The sequence below is a fragment of the Armigeres subalbatus genome, chromosome 2 (assembly GCF_024139115.2).
Source record: "Armigeres subalbatus isolate Guangzhou_Male chromosome 2, GZ_Asu_2, whole genome shotgun sequence".
Taxonomy (NCBI): Eukaryota; Metazoa; Arthropoda; class Insecta; order Diptera; family Culicidae; genus Armigeres; species Armigeres subalbatus.
In genome coordinates this window covers 165,113,472-165,135,875 of record NC_085140.1, presented here as the reverse complement: position 1 = coordinate 165,135,875, position 22,404 = coordinate 165,113,472, and the positions used below count along the sequence as shown (strand labels likewise).

General features: G+C 37.8%; 2 protein-coding genes across 6 annotated transcripts in view; both read left to right on the top strand.

The window, feature by feature from the left end:
* Window positions 1–22,404, top strand: part of LOC134211131 (ion transport peptide) — a 204,340-nt gene that overhangs the window by 129,515 nt on the left and 52,421 nt on the right. The window contains exon 1 of one of the 5 annotated variants that reach the window (XR_009978936.1): window positions 12,194–14,109. The exons of the other annotated variants lie outside the window; for them this stretch is intronic. The gene's annotated coding sequence lies outside the window, so the exon portion shown is untranslated. Of the gene's footprint in view, window positions 1–12,193; window positions 14,110–22,404 lie in introns of those variants that run through there. 5 annotated transcript variants of the gene reach the window in all.
* Window positions 1–22,404, top strand: part of LOC134211130 (deoxyribodipyrimidine photo-lyase-like) — a 193,974-nt gene that overhangs the window by 131,912 nt on the left and 39,658 nt on the right. The gene's annotated exons all lie outside the window — the stretch shown is intronic.

The window sequence follows — 22,404 nt, the reverse complement described above, 5'->3', positions numbered from 1 at the left end:
CCATTTCGCCGAAATCTTTTTTGTGGAATAAAATTCTTCGGTATGTAACCATTCGCGCTTTAACATTTGATTGTACTATTTCTTGGAGTGTTGGAGTACGGAATATTGCATTAAGCTGATTAGTATTTCAGAGCAGCTCAATTTTTTTTTGCATTCGTATATCGTGACGCTAACACGATGAAATTTGTATGGCCACAGAAATCGAGAAATTTTTTAAACCAGACAGGGAATCGAACCCAGCCACATTCAGCATGGTCTTGCTTTATAGCGGCGCATCTTACTGTACTGCACGACTAAGAAGGCCCTTAGAATAGCAACAGTTTTGAAAATTGCAATTGCCCCTTACAAACTCTGGCAGGCGAATTTTTATAATGAAGAGATTCTCATTTTCTTGCCTTCCTGCTTTTTTCAGTCGTTTTCTTTAATAATCCATTACCATTACCCCTTTGTATTATACCTGGCAAACGTGTTCACTAGTGAAGGCATTATCTCTTCCATCTTCCATATAATCATTCCATCAAAAGGCATTATTCCTTCCGGTTGTATGACAAAAGGTCGCAGGACATTAGGTCGAAGGTCAAAAGGTCGAAGGCACAAAGATCGAAGGGACAAAAGGTCGAAATAAAAAAATATGTATCAAAATGTCGAAGGACGAAAGGTAGAAACGACGAATGGTCAGAAGGGTCGAAGGGACAAAAGATCGATGCAAAAAGTCGAAGGACGAAAGGTTGAAAGTACGAATTGTCAAAGGGACAAAGAATAGAAATTACAAAAATTAGCTGGTACCAAAGGTCGAAGGGACAAAACGTCAAATTGGTTGTAGGACAAAGGTCAAAGGGAGAAAAGATTAAAGTTATGTCTTATGCACATCTATATTTATTTGTATTTTACCTGATAATATTTTATTGTAAATTTTTTCCTTCTTTTGACTATTGGCTACCATTTTGAGTCTCGCATATTTATATTCATCTGTTCATTCATTTATTTAGCTTAATCTAAACAGACAACACTGAATCAACAATTTGACGCTACACTACACGGTTCGAGGCCGCATCTCTCCATCCTCGAATGCGCTCCACGCTCGCCAAGTCATTCTGTACCTGGTCAGCCCACCTCGCTCGCTGCGCTCCACACCGTCTTGTACCTGCCAGGTCGGAAGTGAACACCATCTTTGCAGGGTTGCTATCCGGCATTCTTGCAACATGCCTTGCCCATTGTACCCTTCCGGCTTTAGCTACCTTCTGGATACTGGGTTCGCCGTAGAGCTGGGCGAGCTCATGGTTCATTCTTCGCCACCACACATAGAGGTGTGCGCCGCCGCGCCACGCCGCCGCCGCCGACAGTTTTTGGCACGCCGCCGTCGCCGACATTTTTGCATCGGCGCGCCGCCGTTTCAAATTTGTCACGCCCTGATCTAAAATTTTCCACGCCGATTCAAATTTTCAGTGGAAACTCCAAAGATTCAGTGCAATTTCCATATAATTTCCTGATAGATCTCTACAACATCACGTTGAATCTCCAGAGAATTTATCGTGAAGATACCAATTATTTCCATGAAAATTCCATACAATATCTTGTTGAAATTTTGAAAAGCTCTCCGTAAAAACTAAGCGTGAAAGTTGCGATGGAGTTCTCGTTGAAATTCAAAAAAATCTAATTGAAATTAAATTTTTAAACAGAAAAGAGTCGTTCGCAGAAAGCCACAAGGCTGAAAGTTGTTAGGCCGAATATGTCGTTTAACCGAAAAGACTATTTGAACCGTTTGTTTGAGAAACTGCATATGTAACATTTTTGGCCAAAATAGGTTTTTTATATATTCTAAATCCTCTTCCAAAAATACGTATTCTGGCAAAAAATACGAAAAAAAAATTTTTGTTCAGGAATGTATGAATTTTTTTTCGTTTGTTTGAGAAACTGCATATGTCCACGCACTTTGAAGAGCGATTATGGAGTACTGCTTACAGTTTTTGCACTGAAAGTGCCCCAGGGTGTTGAGTTTTGCCAAAAGCTACTAATCTGTATCAAGGAAATCGAAAGTTTCGTTGCCAATTTGTTCAAAAACAGTTTTTTGTTGTTTTCTCAAAATTGTGTAAAATGGACTTATGCAGTTTCTCAAACAAATGATTCATTTGGTAGAAGCCTTCCCGGGCAAACCGATTACTTTTTTTAATGTTGTGAAATCATCCATTATGTTTACTTAATTTGATATCTTTTTGGTCGTTTTAACGGCTAAAATAACAAAACGTAATAGCAGAAATATCTTATTGTGACATTAAATAATAAACTATTCCTGCTGTCGATGAGAGCAAATCGAAAACTTATTTTCATATTGGTTTCCGATAACAAAATAAAACACAGTTTGATATCATATCATAAAATTTAGTAATCTGCAGCAAAATGAGATTAAAATATGTAATCAATCATAATGATTTATACATATTTGAAAACGAATTATGACTCAATTTGATGTCAAAATCAAAATATGTTTTCTATATGATCTCATTATGTTTTCAGGTTTCGCTAGGATATCCAGCCTTAAGTTATTTGGCCGAGAATGTCATTTGGTCGAACAGTTCCTTTGGCTAAAAAAATCGTGAATATGTTCTCGGCCGAAATAGTCGTTTGGTCGAAAAGGACTTTCGGTCGAAAGTGTCGTTAGGCTGAATTGGTCATTTTGGATATTTTCAAGACAATAACGGGGGAATCTTTTGATTTTCGCCTCAAAATTTTAACGAAAGATTTCCAGTTTTTCCAGAATAGTTATTCGAAAATTATTTTAAGATTCTCCACGGAAACTACTTTCAAGTATCGAGATCTCTTTGGAATTACCAAGAGGAGCTCTTTGGATGTACCAAGAAAAGTTGTTTGGGATTTACATAAGAATCTCTTCGGATTTTTAACGAGAAGCTGTTCCACATTTCTATAGGAAAATGTTCGGAATATCCACGGAATGTTCCTATTGAGTTTCTGTTGAGTATTCTTTGAAATTCACACAGAAAATTGTGACTGGTAAAAGAGATGCTTTACGTTGACTTCCCCAATCTAGATTATATAAGACGGTTAGTTTTTTATCCTTTATTAGAGTGATTTTTTTCGCAGGGAGAAGTTCATCACTAAACGGCTAGTTTGGCATAGCCAACTTTAAAACATCGAAAAAATGCTCGGAATTTTTGAGGATTTTTTTGGATTTCTTCAGAAAATTCTTTCTATTTTCGATTAGAAATTCTTGGTAAGTTCCATTGACCGAAAGCGACAGACGGCCGAACTGGAAATTTGGCCGAAAAAGCCGTTTGCTCTACCAGGTTGTCCGGCCGAAACGATCATTGGCCAAAAATGCCATTTTGCAGAGACAGTTTTTTGACAGAATGGAAAAAGTCATTTGGTCTACGACCAAATTTCAATGACTGATTCTCGTACTGCACGGGTAACATGGTCAGAAATGGCCATTTGTTTGGCGAAATGGTCTTTTTGTCTATTGACCATTGAACAAAATTCCATGGCCTCTCTATTTTGAAGTCGATACTGGCCTTTAGGCCAAAAGACATCTAACCAGGTACCATTTAGCAAAACTTCACGGAAACTGTTATCAGGTCAAAACTAGTTTGACCGAAAATGTAGTTTGGCTGAAAGCAATGGCTGTGGCAATGACAAAAGGAAAATTTTGGCAGACTTGTAAAAAGTTGTTTACCCTAACTATTTGGCTGAATTTGCCGTTTGAATGAAAAAGTCGTTTGACCGAATATAGATCATTTGACCAAAAATGTCGTTTGGTAAAAAATGTCATTCTGTAGAAAGAGCCATTTGGCCCAAAAATGTACTTTCTGCAACCTTCTTTGAAAAGTGTTATTCGGCTGAATTGATCATTTTGCCAAAAAGACGTTTATCCGAATATCAATTCGGCTTAATGGGATTTGGTTAGATGGCTTTTTGCGTAAAGGTCAGTATCAACTTAAAAAGTAGAGAAGTTATGAAATTTCCTCCAAGGTTCGTTTGACAATTAGCCTTTTCAACGTAAATGTTAATAGACCAAATGGATGGATATTTTGGATTAAATTACCCCTCCAGTTATTGACATTTGGCCGTATAACCTGTTGGCCTAAACTATATTTTCGGACAAATATTCCATTCTTCCAAACGACCATTTCGGGTAAACAGCATTTTTGGGCTGATGACCTATTCGACCAAACGACCTGTTAGGGCAAACGACTATTTGGGCCAAATTACCAGTTCGGCCGTGTGTCGCTTGCGGTCAATGTCGAAGTCAAAGTCGAGTCAAGTACGAGACACTGAAGACGGCCTTACTTCGAAGTCGAAGTCGAGTCAAGTACGAGACACTGAAGACGGCCTTACTTTTGAGGTCGAAATACGTGTCTGTCAAGATACAATCAAGTGGTGGAATTCAATGGGATTGTACAAACTCGTCTTATGACAAGGAACTTTTTGTAAATTTCTGAAGTTTTTCCTGTAGTAGTTAAGAACGTTTTTTTGTGAAAATTCTGAAGTTTCTCATCCATTTGCGACGATTTTTCTGCTGAAAATTCAAACAATTTTATTTGGGAATTACAAAGACCTTCTCTTGGTAATTCCAAAGATTGCTCGAAAATATTTTCCAAATTATGGAAAAACTTATAGATTTTTCTGGAGAAGTTCATTTGATTTTTCATGCGAAATTCAAAAGATTTTTCATTTAATGTCTTCAAAATATCCCGAAAAAATGCAAAAAAAAAAATCTTAGTAAATCGTAATGAAAAAATCGCCCCGCTGATTCACGCCACCGCCGGCCAAAATTTTGACAAACGCCGCCGCGTTTAGCAAGGATCCAAGGTAGACGACTTCCTCGATTATCTCGAAGGTATCCCCGTCTATCGTAACACTGCTTCCCAGGCGGGCCCTGTCGCGCTCGGTTCCGCCCAAAAGCATGTACTTTGTCTTTGACGCATTCACCACCAGTCCAACAGAATCCTGTGTATATGCAATTCCAATCACTTCTTCTTCTACTCCTTATTGGAATTGCATCCCCCACTAGTACACTGCCGCCTCGCAAATTCTGTGTTCTTCAAGTGTTCTACAAGCACTTCAAGTGTTCTACAAGGTTTCTAAGCCAAGTAACCATTTTTGAATTCGTATATAATTAGACTAACACGATGATACTTTTATATGTCCAGTAGGGTGCACAGTGTTTTCTAACCCAGGAATTCGTGATCGAAAATGTTTTGGCCATGAAAAGTTGATTTTAGAGTATCAGTGACTTCGGAGAAAAGTTTCAGTATGTTAAGCTCCATATTTTAGAAAAAATTTTTTTTTGACTAATCCCCCTAAAAGTGAGATAGAAATTATCTTTCCTCCAATTATGAAGATACATCATTGGTGTCTTCGAGAAAGTTGTAGAAAAAGTTTCTACGAAAAATTTTGCTATATAAACTTTATCTCTATCTGCTATAGAAGTCGAGATATGGGTCGTTATTTATGAACGACCACCAAAAATCAGGTTTTTCAAGATACTTTCGTCAATATATTTTTTAGATTTTTCAAATGTTCTACAAAGATGTCTGTCGCGATAAAAAACATGAACCTTTCGAAGACAGTTTCTTCTTATTTTCAATATTGACGAAGTTATTGACGATTTTCGGTTTAAAATTGAGCATTTTGACATTAACTGCATACATGTAGGGGCAAAATGGGGCAGAATTTTATTTAGGTAATGGAAAGTTTAACTCATGCACTAAAGGTTGCATTGCAACACATATGTGACATAGCTTGACATAAGTGCCGTATGAACATCTTTTTCTTCTTATTCTTGTTATATATATAACAATGAAATGGTCTTTAGGGGCCGTTCAAAAATTACGTCCAAGGTTTGAGGGGGGGGGGTTACATTTTTGTGACAGTTTGTGACAGGGGGAGGGAGGGGGGTTCGTCTTTTGTGACGTCCATTCACAAGAAAAAATACTGAAAGCATTTTAGGAACAACTTGCATTTAAAAAACATATTCAAACTGTTAGTAAGGGACATAACTCATTATGTTATTGTAAAAATAGTGTACATAAAAGAAAAACCAAAATAATCGCCAAAATAAAAATGACACACGTACGTACAGGGGGGAGGGGGGTCGAAAATGCCGAAAAACGATGGACGAAATTTTTGAACGATCCCTTACTGTGCATAACTAAGAAACGGCTGGATAGATTTTCCTCATTTCTTCAGCAAATTTGTTTATCAACATGTCCGACGGATTTACAGAATATTTTCTCATGTAAAAATCTCGACTAAAATTGGATAAAACATGAAAAATTGAAAATAAAATTTGTATAGAAATTTTAAAAGGAAGATAACAACACGCATTCTCGCCTACTGTGCAGGACAACGTCTGCAGGGTCAACTTTAGTCTTTACACTTACGCCAGACCTATGATTTAGCCAAATACAAAATTTTCTAAATGATTATGGATGGATGTTATACAGAACTGACATGAATTTCAAATTCCGCAGGAAGAAAAAACGCGTAAATAAAAAAAAATCATCAAAAAGTCACGTAAAAAGCGACCCCAGTATATTTGGGCAAATTGTATTATTTTAGAAATCACCATACAGCCAGGAATGTTGATCAGAGGAACTGCAGTATCGGGTAAATCAGTATTCTTTATTGAATGGAAACTATGGTTAGTGACGCCTCAAACATCATAAGTTTAAATATAATTTTATGTAAACAATTCAAAGGTATTTGTTCTACCTATTTACTTTTCGAAATATCCCGGAATAATAAAAAGCCGGTTTGCTACGTCTAAAACATTACAATATTGCAAAACAGGTTAACAGAAAAGTGTTCCAAAAATTTTAGTTTATTTCTTTTCATTTAGAATTCTCTGGAAATACCAATATCCCGATATATTGGTATTCCTCTGTAAAATATCCGTCGATTCGATAATCATTTTCAAAATTTGGACATTAAGAAAAGACATAGGTCTGGCGCAAGTGTTTGTATCATGAACTAGATGACCCGGCAGACGTTGTCTTGCACAGTAGGTGAGAATGCGTGTTATGATGTGCCTATACAAAATACCCATACAAATTCTAATTTGAATTTTTCATATTTTTTCAGTTTAAGTCGTGGTTTTTACATAAGAAAATATTATGTAAACCCATCGGAAGTTGTGATGAAGAAATTTTAACCCAGCCGTTTCTTAGTTATGCGGAATACACACCAATTCATTTTTCATATGTTACAAGAAGAAGAAGAAGAAAACATATCCATACGGTACTAACGGCTAGCTAAGTCACATATATGTTGCAATGCAACCGTTAGTACTTGAATTATACTTTCAATCTACTAATTAAAATTCTGCCCCATTTTGCCCCTACATGTATGCAGTTAATGTCAAAATCCTTATTTTTGAACAAAAAATCGTCAATAACTTCGTCAATATTGAAAATAAGAAGAAACTGTCTTCGAAAGGTTCATGTTTTTTATCGCGACGGATATCTTTGTAGAACATTTGAAAAATCTAAAAAATATATTTACGAAAGTATCGTGAAAAACCTGATTTTTGATGGTCGTTCATAAATAACGACCCATATCTCGCCTTCTATAGCAGATAGAAATAAAGTTTATATAGCAAAATTTTTCGTAGAAACTTTTTCTACAACTTTCTCGAAGACACCAATGATGTATCTTCATAACTGGTGAAAAGATAATTTCCATCTCACTTTTAGGGGGATTAGCCAAAAAAAAAATTTTCCGAAATATGGGGCTTAACATACTGAAACTTTTCTCCAAAGTCACTGAGCCTCTAAAATCAACTTTTCATGGTCAAAACATTTTCGATCACGAATTCCTGGGTTAGAAAACACTGTGGGGTGGTTCAAAAAATAGACTTTGCTCCACAGCGCTCATCTGATTCTTTATCATGTTCTGAGTGTCCTCTGAAAATTTGAGCTTAGTATAGAGAGATTTTTTTTTCATTATATTGTTAATGACGCTGCCTCATTAATAGCAGGCTAAAAGAAAACCGGTTTAAAAAAAGGAATACTCAAGAGCTTACACTCAGCTAAAACCGCATCTTAATTAAGGTTCCAATATTTAGTAATCGAATTTAATCTATACTGTGGTTTTCTGGAGTTAATTGCATAACTCCCCAACAGGAAGCATTGCTGCTCGTGGTGCGAAAGGTATCACACACAAATTCAGGCCACTATGTTGCACTACACGTTTCAGTGATGCCCTCAAAGAAGTTTGACGATCATGACTAAAGATTCGTAACCTATATTAAAATCGATTACTAATTATTGGGGCGATTTATCAACATGCGGTTTTCGTTGGGTGAAAGCTGTTGAGTATTCCTCTTAGCTGTGTAGGTTTTCTTTTAACCTGCGCTTAATGGGGAAGCGTCATTAACAGTACAATGAAAAAATAAATTTCCGTATGCTAATTTGCATGCAAACTTCAAACGGCTTGTGCTAAATCAGTTTTAATCCACATGAGCTCAAATTTTCAGAGGACACTCAGAACATGATGAAAAATCAGATGAGCGCTGTGGAGCAAAATCGATTTTTTGAACCACCCTAATGTCCAGGGAAGTCGAGAAAATTTCCAAACTGAAAGTTTCCTAAACCGGACCGGGAATAGAACCCAGTAACCAACCCATCATGGTCTTGTTTTGTAGCCGCGCATCTTACCACACGGCTAAGGAAGACCTCTTATTAATCACTAGCAGCAACAAATAAGTTATCGCAGCGTTTTTCTCCGATGCGCGCTTGTGATTCTAGAACTTTCTACCGTCTCCAAACGCCAATGCTGTGACGACATTACACCCCGAGAGCGTCGAGGCTGTCTAAAAATCCGTGTAAAAACAGAATCGGGTGTATTTCGTGTCCGATCTTCACAACGCTTTCGAATATAAATGACATGCAAGCTTAGAAATGTCGTAAAATCCCGATTAATCGATTAGTAACTAATCGATTACTCTCAATTCTTGTCGATTATTGAATCAATTAATCGTTGGGTAGGAATAGATTATCATAACGATGAATCGATTGATCGAAGTAGTCGACCAATCTGCGACATCTTAATGATGTCGTAAAATCCCGATTAATCGATTAGTAACTAATCGATTACTTTCGATTCTTATCGATTATTCGTTGGGGAGTAATCGATTCAAAATTAATCGATTATCACAACAATAAATCGATTAATTTTCGACATCTCTATGCGAGATTTAAGTCATTTTATGTACAGAGACAATTGGGAATGCTTGAAATTCTTACTGTGTTTATCAATAATTGAAATTTTCAATAGTTTATCGTAAATAGACAAAAGTTTCAATGAAATTGGTAAATTGCTGGAAAGCTTCCTAGTCGATTGGTATATAAATCTCTGTTGTCCATCGAAGGATAAAGGTACTAAAAACGTTTTTAATCTCATGATTTTGAGACGCTCTCCAATTTTAGATTCTAAAATGCCACCCAGTATTTCCGGGTAAGACGTTGTCCAACACCAAAAGCACATACTAGATTGCACAAATTACAGATTAATTAATCATCTAAACTCGGCATACAAAATTCTGCCATATTTTCTGTTTAACAGACTGTCACTGTTCGAGGAGTGCTTTTTTGGCGAATACTACGCAGGCCGATACGAAGGATGAAATGTTTAGCCTGCTGATGATCTTTGACAAACTCCGGGAGTAGGTACAATTTATAGATCCACCATCTGTTCATTGACATCACAGCAGCGTGCGATTCAATTAAAGAAATGTGCAAATACAGATAATGTCTAAACATGGTTTTCCGGTGAAACTGATTAGGCTGATAGCGCAACGCCAGTCGTGTCGTGTTTCTCTAGTAAGTGGATCGGCCCCGGTCGTCGAAATTTGGTTTTGCTTTGTGCGGAAGGCAAAACGCAAAACGATTTTCTGGTCGTCGTGGTTTTGTTCTGCTTTGCGCTGGTGAGTAAATGAATCGGAATGTGAAAGTTTGTTTCTTGTCCAGTCGTGTGTCTCCAGTAAGCGGATCGTCCGGTCGTCGAAATTTAGTTTTGCTTTGTGCGGACTGAAAAACGATCGGCCGGTCGCCGTAGTTTTGTTCTGCTTTGCGCGGGTGAGTGAATAAATCAGAAAGTGAAAGTTTCAGACAGCGAGAGTGTTATTTCCCATCCCATAGATCGCATCACTTACCGAAGTGAATCCAGATAAATTATCCTTTGTAACTAAAACCATATCCTATCCCAAGACAATCGTGGAGATGCAGAGGCATACTCGGTCTCTAGTAGCAACGAGAGTCGGACTAACAATCCTTCCCTTCTTATATGACCGTAAGGACGTGGCCGGCGCCGTTATTGACTTTAGATATTTGAGCTCCCGAAACGTGTACATTGAGAATGGGTAGCTAGTAACAAGCCCAATTTGTTGTGTTCTCTGTACAAGTTCTAGTCAATCACGGAGTAGCAACTACGAATTGTGCGGTCAAAATGCTCAGGCTCATGCCCATTAACTTGATGTTAGATTAGATTTTCATTTTATCATCATCCTGGGTTTTGCGGTTGCAACCTCATTGGAATCAAGTGGCGGCTTTCGTACCACTTTTGACCATAACTCTACTAATCTAAAGTACATGTGATAGTAAATATAATTATAATCAAGGAGATAAAGTATGCTCTGTATTGACGTAAAAAAAAATGAAAATTTGGTAAAATCGTTAATTATTGATCAGTGATGAAAGTATATAAATCTTACTTGACATTTCCCAATGAAAATTGATGTTTGAATAGCAATAGGTCGAAAGTAAATCTACTTTAAAGTTCAAATTGAAAAGCATGGAATCTAATAGATTCTCTTGTTCTACAAAATCACAAAATTTTTACATTTCGACCTTCTTCAGTCTTTCGACTTCATTTGTCTTTCAACTTTTTGTTGTAGATTCGTTTCCCACCAGAATATGGGAAGTGGGGGTAGCACGCCCATAGGGGTTAAAACGCGCCACCCCTGAATAAGGTTAAATATCCCCATTTTGATTATTTTCAATAGTCTATACGATAAAGCAATGAAAAATATTGCCATTGGATACATATATTTCATGATTTTTCTCTAGTTATACATGAAAAACTCGAAAAAACGATTTTTGCGTGTTTTGATGCAATTCTAGCTCGGTGGAATTTAGTCTTTCTGTCGCTGTTATACATTGATAAATTAATAATTGAGCCATGAGCCATGCTGCTTACTCGTGTTCTTTATGTTCCACACGAAATCGTCGTCAAAAATGGTTTTAAAACGATTTTATGGGCCTTCAAACTTCTGAGGTCGGTGTGGGGCATTACGCCCATGCTCATTTCGTATGACCGAAACAGCTGAAACATTCGGTTAATTGCCATAATGTAGGCAATTAAAATGAAAATCAGTACGATAAACACATGCGCGTTTTAACCCATCCACTGGCGCATCTCTCCCCGCATGGTTTCAAAATCATTTTTTCGGGTGCTTTTAAAAATCAAATTTCTGTGCAATAAAATGGACAATTAGATATCTGTTATCGGTAGTCAGTCGCAGATATGCTGTTCTTCAGTATGCGCTGATGAAAACTGGCTGAAATGGTGGTTTTCATTGATAAAAATGGCATTTTCCTTAACGTGGGCGTCCTACCCCCAGTTCCCCTACTATGCAGACTGAACCGACAATCGAACTGTACATGGTGGATAACATAATGCAATCAGTTAAACAGTTTCTTATTAGATTTTTCCCAATTAGATTGGGTGTACCCAAATGATCTTATCGTCCCTCGATGTAATGTTGTCGTGTGCACCGTGCAGATCATATCACGTTGATGAAGTGCATTGCATACACACGACTACTTACAAATTCGTAGACATGCATCATAAATACACATATGTCGGTACGCAGTGCTCCATTTGACTAAGCTGTTATAACTGCATTTGTCGTAATTTTGAGTTGCATGTTGTATGCAATATGTATGCTGTGTAGGCCTTTGGTCGTTCCCGATCGTATTTCTCTCGGGAAAACTCGTTTCTCTCATTAAAGCATATGCCTACCTATTTCTCTCACCAACCGCACTGTTTCGATTGCAAGTCATATGCATCTGTCGACGACAACGTCGTCATCGCTGCTGTTTCTTGCGCTACATATATCGACAACCGATCAAACGCACGCACCGACGGGCTGTATGCTCTAAATTCAGCTAATGCTTCGGCTTAGTCCTTAAGAACAGTGCAACAAGTGAACACATACCTACTTATGCCTGACTCGTCAAATTAATCGCGTTGAAAATTCGTACTACACAGTTAGCAATTGAAACGAGTGCATGGCGAGTTTTCTTTTTTGAAAAATATCGAATATCGCACGATTAGGCGGAAAATGATTGATTCGTCGTTTACCAGCAACCTTTTCATATGCGTAATCAAGTTTATAATACAACGGAAACCTGAAGAAAAGTGCACGCGTGTGGGGTTAAGGAGTAATAAGATTAATGTAGATCGGATGTAAAAGAGCCGAACAAGTGAATTCGTTATCTTATTTATGGTGATAAGTTTTTTTTTCCCTTGTCTCGGTGTTTTACTTTGGTGGGAAATTTTCGAACAGGCTGCGACGACGAGAGTGAGCTTAAAGAGCAAAGAGAATGTTGCGAGCATAGTTGGAGAGTGTTGGATAAGTGCGACAGCAGTTTATGGGAGGAAACTGTTGCTTTTGCTGCGGACAGAGTGTTACGACTGTGTTGCCTGCAATACAGCTGTAAAAGGCAAACTTGTGGGGCGGTAAATGGGTAAAAGAATATAAGGTAAGAGATACGATGGCAGAGTGATACAAAAAATATACACACAGCAGCGCACCTCCCGAGAGACGACGCAAGTGAAGGAGAGAATCTAAACGATAAGAAACGATATTACAGACCAGTCAGACGTTGAATGGAGCAGAAAGGCGCCGTCAATGGAGAACGTGGAGACGGGCCCGGAGAAGTGTGAATCAAATAAATGATCAAATGAGAAGAAAAGTATAAGTTGAGAAAAAGATAAAATTGTCGGCTCAGTTGTATCCGAGAAGTCTACTGCAGCACAACACAGAGAAGCCCTTAGGCACACAGTGCTAACCAAAGTGCAATAAACATCACTTAACAAGGAAAGGAGGAAAAACAGAACATACACAACGTGGTTAGGAAGCAGTGATCATCTACCGCCACAAAGTATACATAATCAACATCAGAAGTTTAATTGCAGTTTGCTTTTAAAACAATACAGAGCGAGCACACTACAATCGTGCACAATTGATAAATATCCTTTCGCGCTTATTGATGAAACAAGTACTTAAAAGCGACAGTTTTTAAACCAATAAAATTAGCTTAAACGATCGGTCTTCGCTTATTTTGATGCAATCGTTTCAAGGCTCACTGCAAAAGTATAGATCGCGGTTTTTTCTCTGTTGACTCGACTGATTTGCGACCGTGTGCTGCGAGAATTACCAAGAGTATATAGAAAGTGTATCCGGCGCATAGTAATAACGTGCTGGAGGCGAGAAGGATAATAAAGAATTAAATTTATCGGTTTGAACTCGTGCGTGCATTGGAGGGAAAAGAAGTTTCCTTCAGGAAAAAAATTGGAAGCACATCGTTTATCAAGCACACAAGCAGGAAAGACGTAAGTGACGGAAACAATTTAGTGCACCCGGAGATCCAGAAAAAAATCTGTAACATACGGTCGCAGCCGTGTGGATCGCATACAGCGAATTGTGAGAAGTGGCGGTTCTCTCAATTATCTTACGTCTTTGTTGCTACGACGGTCATCCAAGATGACTGTAATCAAGTTAAGCAATTTTATTGTTTCACGTGAGGCATAAGGCTTGTACTAGAAGTGCAAAAGTTTTATGAACATTCAAGTAAAAAACAGTAACCGAAGAGAAGTGCGTTGAAAACTCCCCAAGCGAGACAGAACGAAAACTAGCAATTTAGAACCGTTAAAAGGTCATCAAGATCGTGTGTTCCGGCAAGGCAGTCCATCGAACGGCCAAACCACTTAAAGAGTTTCTATTCTAAAAGCTGTTCCTCTACGAAGACGATACAGAGCCGTTTTTCTTCTCTGGAGTAAAGCTCGGATAACCGATTGACTGATTCAAATGTAAGTTTTAGCCAAATAAGTCTAATCTGAAACTGACGTAATCTGTCGTATAATTGCACCTCGGAATTGACTTGTCACTGTCAACCGTCGCCAAGTGAAACCTGATTGGAATTCCAGTGATTCCGATGGTGCTGCACTAAATGAATTTAATCATTAGATCGATCGCAAGAAATGCTGCCGGAAATGAGTGCCTATCGAGCGGTTACTGTCCATATAGTGTGTCCACTGTCCAGTGCATGCTGCATCGCTGCATGTTTGGATGCAACGGGGCTGTACCGCGCGTAAAAAGGGAGAGTGAGAGTTACTAAACAAAACTGTAGCCGCCGAAGAGGTGATCGAATGCATCTTGATGTCATGTACGGGGTGTGCTGCTGAAATATGTATTTAGTTTTGATGCGATGTGATTAAAATTTGAATTATTTCTATGGAATTGGCATTGGTCAATGGATCCATTGGTCAATGTGCTCAGTTGTTTCTTTGCTATGTTCTTAGACGTATGTAGCATCCATATGATGTTTTTCGTTCCTTTGTTATTCTTCTTGAACTACAATTTATGTTCTCTATTGAGTAGTTACAAATAAAAAAAGCAGCTCTATAGCCTTTCCGTATACTTAGAATACGAGAAAGGCAAAATATATCATTAAAAACGGTTTGAACAAGATCGGGATTTAAAGCTAGCATGGTCTTGTTGTGTGCACGGGAATTGTTTCTGCACTACGTTACTTTCCGTGTTTTGTTTTCTGAAAAGTTTAGATCATGTTTTCGATATACGAGTAATTGAGTACCAATCAGTTTCTTCATGTACACCTTGTAGAAATCCATGACCTAATATCGGAAGCCCTTCGTCTGATTCAAGTTTATCGTTCTCATTTTGATTCCAGACGCTTACTTGCTGGTGCGTCAATGTGTTTAACACAGTAATACCAAAAGGAAATGTGTTTAATTTGCTTATTGCAATAAACAAAGATTGATTATTTGAATACAAATAAGATTATCCGTGTGTATTGAACTATTAACCTTGGTAGTTTTGTCCATCCGTCATGTTAAATTACTATATAAAACAAACATTAAGATGTATTTCTATCTCTTGATTCGAAATTTCGGATGTGTTGATTTTGATCATTATTTTAACAAATCATTCGTGGTTTTTAAGGCATACCGTAAAGCGCTCTTGCTATGGTCTTATAGACATTGAATTCAGTTCAATCAAAGTTAATTGCCTATTTTCCGGGTATTGGAACACCCGACTTGGACATTAACGTCAGACGATCATCACCAGGCGTATTGTATTATGTTTATTAGACATGTTAGTTAAATTGAAAAGAGATGAAAAGGGGTTGAGGATTCAATAACACTTCTTCATTAATAGCACATCTTGTAGTTATGTTAAGACGTCAAGATATTTTTTTTTATCAATCCAAAGACAGCCTTTATCGACGTTCGCCACCGAAAGGGGGGACTTGAAGAACCATAACACTACTTGGTAACTTGGCCTTATAAAGAAAATGCGCGCGAATTACAACCTAGCAACTGGGACTCTCTTGTCGCCGTTGTCATTCCGCCACGACATAATCCGCGGTATTCTTTTTTAATTAGTTTCAATTTATTGTTTCTTACGTCATGTATATATGTCATGACTGTAGTAGTTTTCAAAATGATGACTCCGACTTCAACTTGCTCTGTTACAGGCCATCGAATGTTAACCACAGAATTAGGTTACCATTTTTTCCGTGGATGTCCTCGAAGCTTTCGATTCGTTTATCATAAATCGGATCACGTGCAAAGTAAAAACTTTGTCACCGCTGTTGCCACCAACTGCGTGCATGGTGAAAATTTGGCTTCTCCCATTAAAAACCTCGGTGGTTTGTTCGATTGGTTGCTGATGCTGGTCGATTGGAAGTTTTACAACGTTGTCGAACCGGTTGGTCCAGAGTTGGTCGCGAGTAGCTCGGTATTAGTAGCACAATGCCAGGGTGCTGGAAGCGCAGCGACGCTCATTTCGATCACGTAGACTCATTGGCGGCACGGAGCTCACTATCTTGATCTTCGGCGCTCGTATTTGTTAAGTGGTTATATGTATAAGGAATAAGGCGTTCAGAGGAGTGCCGCAAAATGTGATAAAATGCGCTGACATTTGTGATCGTTTTGCGTCAAACCATTTTGCTGTTCGCGATTTTTAAAGTTCGGTCCATTTCAACTTGACATTTCAGAAGACTAAATCAATATTCGAATTTTATGTTTCTATTGCATTCAGAACCATTGAACTTTTATATCATTCCATACAGTTATGGCTTCGCATGCAACAGTTAACTGAAACTGGCGAATTAAAATACGTTTTTCTATAGTGGCAGTAGCTTGTTGAAGAAACAGAACGCACAAAATAGCACGTCCTTTAACCGAGGCAATGAACATACTTGAACTAAAAAGAGGTCTTTTGATGTAGCGCTACCGAGCGCGAACATCATAAATTAGTTCAGGAAATTTCTCGGAAGCATTCCATCATCCGTCACCCGAGCTCTACCGTACAGCATCGATTCCCGGATGGTATAGCGTTAGATATGCAGATGCATAAAATTTCACACAAGTTTGCAAAAACTTTTTATCCATAGCAAGGTTGACAACAATTTGAATGCTTAACGAAGGTAGTACCTTAGCAGGGTTATATCAAGTTACCAAGTGATGTTGTGGTACGGTATTTTACCGGCGACTTTGTCAGAGGATGAAAGCACCATTCGAGCTCAGCTTGTTGTTATGTACACAGTACACACTAACAAAAACAATCCAAAACCAAGTGACACCCAGTTTTGCGTTCTCGCTTGATCACCTAGACCGCCACCATCCGCGAGACTGCCACCGGACTGTTCACGGGAAGGTACGGAAATGAACTGTCCGCATGTACTAAATGACAACGACGCCCGTCGGTACCATGTTTGTCGTGTACTGCAACTGCCCGTGCGCCCGTGTAGGCGAATTTTGTTCGCGCGAACATGACTGACATGTTCTGTCAGCATGATTTTCGCGGGAAATGCCATCAAATGGAGGAAATGCCACGATATGAGCCAGGGATGAACTTAGAAATTTAGCAGCATATTACATGTTTCTTTGTCGGGGGATGCAAAGTCGTTGATCAATATTGTGGCCTATTAGGTCTTAAAATTTTATGGAACAAGTTTCCGAGAACGTTTAAAATCAGTAATTTAAAACTTGATAGCGTTGCAAAAAACAACATCACAATTTAATTTTAGTCCTTTATAATCCCTAATTTCCTTGTGTGCGCTTTGATATGTATAACACGTTTTTACACTAAGGGGCTGTCCATATACTACGTGGACAGGTTTTGGTAAGTTTTAGATATTCCCCTCCCCAGCGTGAACAACTACTTATACATTTTTTTCAAAAATCGTAAACATTCGTCATTCCCCCCTCCCCTTTTCCCCCAAACTGTTCACGTATATGGACAGCCCCTAAGAAGCTTCGGCGTTATATCTCCCAGATACAAATCGAATTTTACCAAAGACACGTATCTAGGTCGCCGCCATGAAGTCCCTATTGCAAACTATGACGATGGTAATAATTAACAACGAAGACGGATGGCGCCAAAAAGGATGGATGAAAAAAGATATATTTTTGTCATTTGCAGCTAATTCCGTTGCGGTTATTCCTGGCTCCAGTGCACTTCGTAGAAATGATGCGTTCCGAGAAGTGGTTGCAAAAAAACATATATGGACAAAAAACTGATGTTTTCGTTTGATGACGGTGTTGTGACCATCGTATAGCTTTTCGGTCTGACGATTAGACCGGCAAGAATTTGGGACTGACTTGATAAATTCAGACGTTATCTAGCCAAAGTTTGTGCTTGCGTTTTTCGAGTTTCTTTTTTTTCTTATAGAAGAATGCAGTCACTTCTTTTGCTGACGCCACTCTGTCACTATTTTACTATAGAGATAGAGCTGCTATGGGAATTTGTATATCAATGAACAAAGTTGATCCTGCGACTCTGGATCCACCCAACAAACAATTTTAGTCGAACAAGTTTTAATGAAGAAGACAATTTCTGGCTATATAAGCGCTTTTTGCGTCTTAAATGTTTGTTGGGCACACATTTATGTCAGAATGTCTGCATTTTAATTAGTATCTCCTTAGTATCTAACAATAACTAATGACTCATGAGGCTACCTAAATTTTACTTTGCGAGTCCTGACAGAACATTTTTCAAAACCTGCATAAGATGCTGAATTATTTTTATTTATTTCAAAATAATTTAAAAAAAGCTAAGTACTTTATTAATACTAGGAAGCTAGCATGAAATTCGTCAAAATTTATTCTAGAAAATATATAGAAATAATATTTATTTTTTCCAGTCAAAGGCCAGGAAAAAGGCTCGTATATCCATATTGTTTTATTTTCAGCTCGACGAACAGAGCAATTGTCTGTTTGTCTGTGAGTATGTTCTCACAAAAGATAAGAAACATATTAACCTACTTTTTATATCGCAATACTTAAACGATTTTCTCGCAACAAGTTGCTTTCGACAGGTGGCAAAACCTTGTTGACTATTATTGAATTTGATTCGGGGAAGGTGAGGAGACTTGATCATTTGGGAGACTTGACTTGATTTGACACTGTTGAATTCCATAACAAAACTCGTTCATGAATAAACTCGGCAAGCCGGAAAATCTACATAATTTGAAAAAAAAAGAAATATAAAAAAACAGAGAGCACCATTCTTCTTTTTTCAAACCAAGTTCTTGGAGAGGGTTAAATTTCCTCCGAATATTTGAAAATTCGATTTTTGACAACACTCCAAAAAATCGATTGTACATAAATAACAACATCAATTTACAGACTATCGCAATCCATGAAAGTAAATTTAATGTTTCTTAGACAATACGCGCGAAAACCGTGTAAATTTATATATTTTTGGCTGTCATATATCGTAAATGAGCCAATGGGATCAAGTTTACCCAGTCTCTCCTACGATTAACCAAAAAGGTTAGTGTCTTAGTTTATTGCGAGAAAGGCAGTATCACTACCAGGTAATTTTTCATTTTTTTTATTTTATTCTGGTGGGCATTCCAGACCACGAGAGTTTCTGTGCTATGGATTTCTGTACTGATTCTCTCGTGGTTATTTTTCCAAAGGTTCCTCGCTATTATCTCTCAAGCTTCCTTCACGGTTTTACTTAAAGATGTTTTTGTTTTTTGAAAACTTAATCACTGGAACATCTGTAGAAACATTTTCTATGAAGGCCATCTATGCAGGAACTCTATTACTTATAATATTCAGTTCTTCCCACTGCAGCTAAAAGTTTCTTGAGGATTACATGATTTTTTTGTGTTTTGCCGACTAGTAAAGTAATTCAGCAACAATGATATTCTTGCGTTGCAGTTTATTGAAAACGAATGTTAAACAATGCAACAATATGAAAATTGCATTTCATGCAAACATTCGGTCATGCGAATTGCCACGATAATCCTAAAATGTTTTGATGCCAATTCGTGTCTTGTATTTCATGTAATAGAACTGAAAAATGTGAAAATTACATTTTAAACATTACAATTACATTACTTCATCATCCTCAACATCACATAACATTACACATTACAATTACATTTTCGCATATGCCCAGTTCTTATACAGGTTTTGGTAGGTTCTTATGTAGAATACTTAGAAAATCTTACAATCATCGGTGGGGCGATATACTAGTTTTTAGTGGATAATAGTGGTAGTGATTCGATTTTTTGTCAGCGATAATGATAAAGTAAAGGCACTGATCGAAAACTAATTTCCTGACCCTAAAAAAAAGTTAGAACAAAATATTCATCAAAACATCTTAGGTCCTCCAAGAATTCCACACACATTTTCTCAAAACAAAGATATTGAATTGATCGATGTAGTATTTGTACGTAAAAAGTCACTTTAGCAGGAGCAAAACCAAACAGATGAATTTCTTGTTAAATTTCACATGTTTTTGGTTGTTTAGTACCTGGTGTGCATATTATCCCAGTTTCGTCTAGTGGTTCGCAAAAATGCTTGACTCAAATGAGTTGCGATATTTTAGAACTGCAGATATTTCAAATTCAAAGATTTTTTTGTCAATTTGTTCTCATTCATATGAAGAGTAATAAAATTAAAAAGAGCTTCAAGTGACAGCTTTTGCTAAGGCATGAAATTCTGCACTAGCCAATCCTTAAGGGCAAGCCTTCCGGAATCCAAATCTAAATGCACTCACGTTTTCAAGAGAACCTCATTCAAAATGGAAGCCACGCACAGCTGTCATTTTTATTATTCTAGGTTTGCTGCGTCGCAGTAGGTTCCGGTTTTTGAATGCTGTGCTCTCGAAAACGCGAGTGCATTTAGATTTGGATTCCGGGAGCCTTGTCCTTAAGTCAGCAGTCGCAGATTCGCAAGTTGAATGCGATGGAAATTGATTCGATTGATACCATTGAAAAGGGATTACACCGCTCAATCGTGTTTCAAATATTTTGCAGGGTGTTGCCTTTGTACTGCGTTTGTTGTGAATTGGATGAGAATTTGATTAGAAAATGGATCAGATTGCTTTCCTCGTTCTGGAGTAATGATCAAAACACATTTTTGACAATCGAAAAAGTTTGACAAACCAAATCTTAGTTTTTGTCATAGAAATGCGGCACAGCCCTCTGAAATCGAAATTGCATCTTTAACTTCAATTCCAACTAGATGTCTCGGAAGCACACACGATCATACAGGAGTTTTGTCAAAATAATGTTTCTATCTTTGGTTTTAGAGCATATGCTGGGAAAAGGACCCTGCCGGGAATTCCACCCGGAATAGGAATGGATGCAAATAATTATAAATTAATCCTACTTCTACCCAGGACTTTTCTTATAAATGCTTCTGTTTGTCTTTTCTAATGCATCCAAAAAGCACTAGCACCGCTAGAAGGAATATTGAAATCAATCATGTGACGTTAGGCGCTTTGGTAAAACCGTTTTGGCTCCGTAAAATGTGAATTTATTTTCTGCCATTGTGTTTTTGTCGGGTGAGCAGCATTTAAATTGTCCATAATCATGACGGAAATAAATTGGTCGCAATTGTTTCGCTCGTTAAATTTGCTGTCATGGTAATGAGTCACCACAAGTTCGTTTTCCAACAAGTTGTACACATTTTAGAATCGGATCGAATTGCTTCTTTGGTTACCGATTGCTATTTACCTAATAAAAAAAATGTGGCGGCTAGAATTTTGTCATCGTTTTCGTCAGGTTCTGGGCACGCGCATAAAGCCACCGGAAGCCTCGCCGTGTTAGATTTCAATGCGTGGTTAGAAGACGATACGAGACTTCCTATCAGTTTGTTGGAGTTGTTTTGCAAACTGAACTGAAAGGTTTGTTCAACAAAGCGGGGAGAAACCTACCGGTCCCCAGAAACTGGTTTATCATTCATCAACCAATCTTATAATTATAACGTTCTCGATTGTTCTGTGCTAGTGCACGCTGTGCTACTATACAGATGAAACATATTGATGCAAAAAATAATATTTTCATTATAACTTCACGAAACGTGTTTTTCTCGTCCCGCTGATATGCGAATAACCTATCAATCAAAATTTTAGTTACAGCATAACGTAAGAACTAAGAACTCTATTATGAGATGTTCGCCATGAGAGCCAGAAGATTGGAAACAGACCCTCCACCGATGGTTAATATCGTTTACTGGCTCGGTATTAAATGGCAACCATCATTGCCGCAGAAGTGAGTGATTTGCGATGTCACTCTCTCTAATGTGGCATTACCCTCGCATGTACGTGGCGTGATGACGCCTGTGTGCTGTGTATTCTTCACTATTGCGGTTTTTCAAAACATAGACGTGCTTGCTGATTCTGCTTCTTCTGCTTTTTGGCATTACATCCCCCGCTGGGACACTGCCGCCTCGCAGCTTAGTGTTCATTAAGCTTTTTCACAATTATTACCTGCGAGGTTTCTAAGCCAAGTTAACATTTTTGTATTCGTACATCATGAGGCTAACACAATGATTCTTTTATGCCCAGGAAAGTCAAGAAAACTTCGAATCGCAAAATTTCCTAGGCCGAACCGGGAATCGAACCTAGCCGCTTTCAGCATGGTCTTGCTTTGAAGCATCTGATTAGTTATTATAAAAAGCAGGCTTCAGCTCTACCCGATTATTGCTTCCAATGAATTACAATAGTTTTATTACTTCTTTGAAAATCATAATACGTATCATTACCAAATGCAATAATTATATGCAATTAATATTTATTTTTGTTACATAAAACTTGTTATTTATCATTTTAAGTCT